Consider the following 8,199-nt stretch of genomic DNA (forward strand, 5'->3'; position numbering starts at 1 on the left):
GTGTGAATGAGGGTTTTAATTTATGAATGAGTGGCTATGTGATTTAGTGTGAGTGGGAGTGGTTATGTAATTTAGTGTGAATGACAAAATGCTATTTAGTGTGAGTGAGGGTAGTAATTTAGTGCGAACGAGAAATGCCGTGTGATTTAGTGTGAATGATGATTTGCTATTGAGTATGAATGTGGGTATATATATATATATATATATATATATATAGTGTGAATGAGAGTGGTTATGTAATTCAGTGTGAATGACAAAATGCCATTCATTGTGAATTTGGGTATTAATTTCGTGTGAACGAGATTGGTTTTTTGATTATGTATGAATGATGATTTGCTATTGAGTATGAATGAGTATATATTTTTAGATTGAATCAGGTTATACTATTATGTGTGAATGATGGTATGAATTTAGATTGAATGAGAATGGTTACGTAATTTAATATGAATCAGGGTATTAAATTCGTGTGAATGAGAGTGGTGTGTAATATAGTGTGAATGATGTTATGCTATTTTATGTGCATAGGTTTATCTTGTTTATTGCGACTCTGGGTATTAGTATTGTGCGATTGATAGTAGTTGTGTTATTTATTGAGAATGAGGTTATACTATTCTGCATGAATGAGCTGACGTTATTTTGTTCGAATGAGAGTGGTTACGTAACTTAGTGTGAATAGGGTTAATTTATGTACTGTGAACCAGGTTATGCTATACTGTGTGATTGAGGGTAATATTTTAGCATGAATGAAAGAGGTTATATAATTTAGAATGAATGAGAGTGTATTATTAATTTTAATGTTGGTATTAATTTTATGTGTCTTAGAGTGGTTATGTTTTTTTGAGTGAGTGAGAGTGTATTATTTGATATGAATGTGGGTTTTAATTCAGTGTGACTGAGCGTGGTTGGATACTTTGATATGGTATGAATGAGAGAATGTGATTTGGAATGCATTTGTGATTAGTATGATTGATTTCATGGTAGAACCCTGGTAGAGTAGAGTAGAAAGTAGTGTAGTGCATGTCCCCCTCAAATCCAACTGCGTCCTCAACGTGGAGAGGGGGTGTAACAGCGGACAGTCATGTTTTAACGAGGTTGCCAAGGAGATGCGCCACAAACAGCCACATTTTGTTCGGCAGTTTTCTTTCTTATCGTTTGCCACAGCATTAGCGGAATAATTTCAGCATATGCTAACCTTGTAAATGTTCTCAAAATATATAACTGGGGAAATAGAAAATCCACGTATGACTTTCCGCTGGCTAATGCAGTTGGTGACTCATCGTATTTGTATGCATTACAACGTGTGCAATTTTATTTCCATTTGTCTGGATTTCTCTTTTTAATTCTTGGATTTCTAATTTTTTAATCATGGCATTTTTAATTTTTATTGTGAAATCAGCCTGTACTAATTTTTTTGTCAATGTCATCTACACTAAATGCAATTTTTGAGTGTAGACCTTGATATTTTCAATAAAATTGCATGATGTATCAATATCTAACTTCAAGTGTATTCTCAGTTCATGTGCTATTGAGAAAAATCATAATATAAAGTGAATACCTAAGTATGTTGTGTTCGTCTATCAGAAAAATTGCATATTAATTTTTCCTATGCAACTGTACATCTTGTTATATTCAATAACAGTTAACTCTACAGTTATATTCTGCAGGAATAATTGTGTGCTTAATTCATTAGCTAATGTGTGAAATGAGGTAGTTGAAATTTTCTATGCCTGCTCAAACCTGTGAATTTTGTATTTTTGAAATTGAAGGTTTGCCATGCCTTTATCAATAAACATTCAATGATACGCTCTTTAATTATTTTTAATATATTCCTGGTGCACGTCTATTGTGGTAGATATCATTTTTAAATTACCTACTTTTTGTATTTCCGCCTTTTGGAAAATTTTACTTTCATGCAATCGAGGGTATTTTTACTTCCAATAAAATAGTATGCCGTACACATATATAATTTGATTAACTGGTTGGTATATTTACATATTGATAAATAAGAACTAAAATTTACTTTAAAAAATTACTTATTAAAATTATTCTGTAATTCTCACCCTCGGAAAAATTTTTTTTTCATTTTATAAGTGTAGGTATTATTGCATTCAATGTATTTTATTTTTTGTATCTACTTTGCTCACATGTAACTTTGAGAAATCGCTTCTCTTTATTTTTCTAGGCCTTCAAAATTCAATGTTGTTTCCCTTTTAAATTTATGACTTTGCCTAAGTATTTTCATTGGAATAAAATTATACATGCATGTTTAACTTTAAATATCTACTTGAATCATATATTTCTGTAGAGATATAAAATTCAAATCAGCTGTATTAATTGCATTTGCCTACCAAAACTATAGCATTTCCAATTGTATTTTGTATTTTAATTTTGTAATTTTCAATAATATTGAATTAAAATTTGGGTTTTGAAAAGTATTAAGTTCAAGAATGTCATTTATTGGTAATGAGAGAATGTAATTTAGTGATGTATGTTTTTAAATTTGAATGAAATAATGGAATGTATTATGCTAAATATGCTATTTGAGTATGTTCTAATGTAAATATTAGAATGTAATTCAGTGTCAACTTGAGTGTGCATTCCGTGTGTTAACGGTATGTAATTTTGTGTGTTCGAAAAACAGTTTTGTTGTTACACCTTTGTTTTTCAAACTTTAGTTTTCTAAACTTATGTTTTTTTAAACTTTTATTTGTCAAAACTCTGTTTTTTGAACTTTTGTTTTTCAAACTTTGGTTTTTCAATTTTTTGTTTTTCAAACTTTTGTTTTTCAAACTTTTATTTTCCAAACATTTGTTTTTCAAACTTCTTTTCTCAAATTTTTGTTTCTCATTTTTTGTTTCTCAAACTTTTGTTTCTTAAACTTTTATCTCTTAAACTTTTGTTTATCAATTTTTTGTGCTCAAACTTTTGTGTTTCTAAATTTTGATTTTCAAACTTTCTTCTTCAAACTTTTGTTTATTATATTTAGTTTTTCAAACTTTTGTTTATCAAACTTTAAACCAGTCAATAAAAAAGGATTAAACAAAAAAGGAGTTTACAAAAAGGGAGTTTACAAAAAAGGTGTTAACAAAAAAGGAGTTAACTTAAAAGTAGTTAACAAAAAAGGAGGTAACAAAAATGGAGTAAACAAAAAAAGGAGATAACACAAAAGGAGTTAACAAAAAAGGAGTCAACATAAAAGGAATTAAAAAAAATAGAGCTTACAAAAAAGGAGTAAACAAAAAAGCAGTTATTAAAAAAGTAGTAAACACAAAAGGTGTACACAAAAAAGAAGTTTTAAAAAAGGAGTTAACAAAAATGGAGTGAACAAAAAAGGAGTAATCAACGAAGGAGGAGTTAACAAATGGAGAAAAAAAATGAGTTAACAAAAAAGGAGTTAACAAAAAAGGATATAACAAAAAAGGAGAAAACATAAAAGGAGTTAACAAAAAAGGAGTTAAAAAAAAGGATTTAACAAACAAGGATGAAACAAAAAAGGAGTTAACAAAGGTGGAGTTAACTAAAAAGGAACTAACAAAAAGGAGATAAGAAAAGAGGAGTCAACAAAAAAGGAATTATCAAAATAGGAGTAAACAAAAAAGATGTTATTAAAAAAGTAGTCAATAAAAAGAAGTAAATAAAAAAGGATTAAACAAAAAAGTAGTTCACAAAAAAGGAGTAAACAAAAAAGGATTTAACAAAAAAAAGATATCAAAAAAGGAGTCAACAAAAAACTAGTTAACAAAATATTAGTGATTAAGAAATGAGTTAACAAAAAAGGAGTTAACATAAAAGTAGTGAAAAAAAAGAAGTTAACAAAAAGGAATTCACAAAAAAGGAGTCAACAATGAATAATTTAAGAAAAATTCGGGTTTACAAAAAAGAAGTTAACAAAAAAAGAAGTTAACAAGATAGTTGTTTACAAAAAAGGAGTACACAAAAAAGGAGTTAATAAAAAAGGTATTATAAAAAGGAGTGAACAAAAAAGGAGTTAACAAAAAAGGAGTAAACAAAAAAGGAAATAACAAAAATGGAGTAAAAAAAGGAGTTAAAAAGAAGAAGTTAAAAAAATGGAGTTGACAAAAAGGGAGTAAATGAAAAAGGAGAAAACATAAAAGGAGTCAATAAAAAAGGATGAAAAAAAATGGGATTAATAAAAAAGAAAATATCAAAAACAGAGTCAACAAAAAAGGAATAAACAAAAAAGGAGTTACCAAAAATGGAGATAACAAAAAAGGAGTGAAAGTAAGGAGTTAACAAAAAAGAAGTAAAAAAAAGGAGTTAAAAAAAGGAGTTAAGAAAAATGGAGTTAAAAAAAGGGAGTAAACAAAAAAGGAGTTATCAAAAAATTAGTCAACAAAAAAGGAGTGAATGAAAAAGGATTTAAAAAAGGAGTTAACGAAAGGGGTTTACAAATAAATTAGTAAACTAAAAATTACTAAACAAAAAAGTAATTAGCAAAAAAGGAGAACACAAAAAAGGAGTCAACGGAAAAGGAATTAACAAAAAAGGAGTTAACAAAATAGGAGTGAACAAAAAAGAAGACAACAAAGGAGTTAACAAAAATGGAGTCAACAAAAAAGGATTTAAAAAAAGGGAAATTAAAAACAAACAGTTAACAAAAAAGGAGTAAACAAAAAACTAATTAACAAAAAATTAGTGATTAAGAAATGAGTAAACAAAAAAATAGTTTACATACATGAAGTGAACAAAAATGGAGTTAACAAAAAGGAATTAACAAGTAAGGAGTCAACAATGAATGAGTTAAGAAAAATTGAGTTAACAAAAAAGAAGTTAACAAAAAAAGAAGTTAACAAGAAAATTGTTAACAAAAAAAGGAGTACATAAAAAAGTAGTTAATAAAAAAGGAATTAAAAAAAAGGAGTGAACAAAAAAGGAGTTAACAAAAAAGGAGTAAACATGAAAGGAGTTAATTAAAAAGGAGTAAAAAAGAGGGTTAAAAAAAGAAGTTAAGAAAAATGGAGTTGACAAAATGGGAGTAAACGAAAAAGGAGTAAACAAATAAGGAGTTAACAAAAAAGGAGTAAAAAAAATCGGAATAACAAAAAAGAAGATATCAAAAACAGTCAACAAAAAAGGAATAAACAAAAAAGGAGTAAACAAAAATGGAGTTAACAAAAAAGGAGTAAAAGAAAGGAGTTAACAAAAAAGAAGTAAAAAAAAGGAGTTAAAAAAGGAGTTTAAAAAAATGGAGTTAAAAAAAGGGAGTAAACAAAAAAAGAAGTTATCAAAAAAGTAGTCAACAAAAAAGGAGCCAATAAAAAAGGATTAAAAAAAAGGAGTAAACAAAAGGGGTTTACAAAAAATCAGTAAACAAAAAATTAGTAAACAAAAAAGTAATTAGCAAAAAAGGAGAACACAAAAAAGGAGTCAACGAAAAAGGAATTAACAAAAAAGGAGTTAACAAAAAAGCAGACAACAAAGATGGAGTAAACAAAAATGGAGTCAACAAAAAAGGAGTTAACAAAAAAGGAGTCAACAAAAAAGGAATTAACAAAAAAAGAGCAAACAAAAAAGGAGTTAAAAAAAGAGTTATTAAAAAAGGAGTGAACAAAAAAGGAGTCACAAAGAATTACTTAACAAGAAATCAGTTATTATAAAAGTATTTAAAAAAAGATATAACAAAAAAGGAGTAAACATAAAAGGAGTTAAAAAAAAGGAGTTAACAAAGGTGGAGTTAACTAACAAGGAACTAACAAAAAAGGATATAACAAAAGAGGAGTCAACAAAAAAGGAATTAACAAAATAGGAGTAAACAATGAAGGTGTTATTAAAAAAAGGTAAATAAAAAGGAGTAGATAAAAAAGGATTTAACAAAAAAGGAGTTAACAAAAATGGAGTCAACAAAAAAGGAATTAACAAAAAAAGATATCAAAAACGGAGTCAACAAAAAAGGAATTAACAAGAAAGGAGTAAACAAAAAAGAATTTAACAAAAAGGGAGTAAACAAAAAACTAGTTACCATAGAAGTAGTGATTAAGAAATGAGTTTACAAAAAAGGAGTTAACACAAAGGTATTGATCATAAATGGAGTTAAAAAAAAGGAATAAACAAAAAAGGAGTCAACAATGAATGGGTTAAAAAAAATGGAGTTAAAAAAAAATAAGTTAACAAAAAAGGAGTTAACTAAAAAATAGTTTACAAAAAAGGAGGTAACAAAAATGGGGTAAATAAAAAAAGTAGATAACAAAAAAGGAGTTAACAAAAAAAGAGCTAACAAAAAAGGAGTTATCAAAAAAGCAGTTATTAAAAAAGTAGTAAACAAAAAAGGAGTACACAAAAAAGAAGTTTTAAACAAAGGAGTTAAGAAAAAAGGAGTGTACAAAAAAAGGAGTAATCAACGATGGAGGAGTTAACATAAATGGAGTAAAAAAAAGAGTTAACAAAAAAGGAGTAAAAGAAAGGAGTTAAGAAAAAAGAAGTCAAAAAAGGAGTTAAAAAAAGGAGTTAAGAAAAATGTAGTTAAAAAAGGAAGTAAACAAAAAGGAGTTATATAGAATGGTAGTAAAAAAAAGGAATTGACACAAATGGAGTAAAAAAAGGAGTTAAAAAGAAGAAGTTAAGAAAAATGGAGTTGACAAAAAGGGAGTAAACGAAAAAGGCGTAAAAGCGTAAAACATAAAAGGAGTTAATAAAAAAGGATGAAAAAAAGGAGGTAACAAAAGGCGTTTACAAAAAAGGAGTTAACAAAATAGGAGTGAACAAAAAAGAAGACAACAAAGACGGAGTTAACAAAAATGGAGTCAACAAAAAAGAGTTAACAAAAAAGTAATTAACAAAGAAAGAGCTAACAAAAAAGGAGTAAAAAAAAGAGTTATTAAGAAAGTAGTAAACAAAAAAGGAGTACACAAAAAGGTAGGTAAAAAAAGTTAACAAAAAAGTAGTGAACAAGAAAGGAGTCAACAAAGAAGTAGTTAACAAGAAAGCAGGAATTATAAAAGTAGTTAAAATAGATATAACAAAAAAGGAGTAAACATTAAAGAAGTTAACAAAAAAGGAGTTGACAAAAAGGAGTTAACAAAAAAGGATGAAACAAAAAAGATATTAACGAAAAAGGAGTTAACTAACAAGGAACTAACAAAAAAGGTGGTAACAAAAAAGAAGTCAACAAAAAAATAATTAACAAAATAAGAGTAAACAATATAGGAGTTGTTAAAAAAATAGTCAATAAAAATAGTAGATAAAAAAGGATTTATTAAAAGAGGAGTAAACAAAAAAAGAGTCAACAAACAAGGAATTACAAAAAAAAAGATATCAAAAACGGAGTCAACAAAAATGGAATTAAGAAAAATGGAATAAACAAAAATGGAATAAACAAAAAAGAAATTAACAAAAAAGGAGTTAACAAAGAAGGAGTTAACAAAAAAGGGGTAAACAAAAAACTAGTTACCAAAGAAGAAGTGATTAAGAAATGAGTTAACAAAAAAGCAATTAATAAAATAGGAGTCAACAATGATTGACTTAAAAAAAATGGAGTTAATAAAAAAAAAGTTAACAAAAAAAAAGTACACAAAGAAGGAGTTAATAAAAAAGGAGTTCACAAAAGAAGGGTAAAAAAAAGGAATTAACAAAAAAGTAGTCAACAAGAAAGGAGTAAATAAAAAAGGATGAAACAAAAAAGGAGTTAAAAAAAAGCAGTTAAAAAAGGAGTTAACAAAAAAGGAGTTAACAAAATAGTAGTAAAAAAAAGGAATTGACACAAATGGAGAAAGCAAAAAAGGAATCAACACAAAAGAAATAAACAATAAAGGATTTAACAAAAAAGGAGTTAATATTGAAAAAAGCAAATATTAAAAAAAGAAAATATTGGTAAAAGGCAAATATTGAAAAAAGATAATATTGAAAAAAGGAAATTATGACAATAGGAAATATTGACAAAAGGAAATATTGACAAACGGAAATATTGACAAAAGGAAATATTGACAAAAGGAAATATTGACAAAAGGAATTATCGAAAAAAGGAAATATTGAAAAAAGGAAATATTGACAAAAGGAAATATTGACAAAAGGAAATATTGAAAAAAGGAAATATTGACAAAAGAAAATATTGACAAAAGGAAATATTGAACAAAGGAAATATTGACAAAAGGAAATATTGGAAAAAGGAAATATTAAAAAAAGGAAATATTGACAAAAGGAAATATTGAAAAAAGGAAATATTGAGAAAAGAAAATATTGACG

The sequence above is a fragment of the Ischnura elegans genome, chromosome 1 (assembly GCF_921293095.1).
Source record: "Ischnura elegans chromosome 1, ioIscEleg1.1, whole genome shotgun sequence".
Lineage (NCBI taxonomy): Eukaryota > Metazoa > Arthropoda > Insecta > Odonata > Coenagrionidae > Ischnura > Ischnura elegans.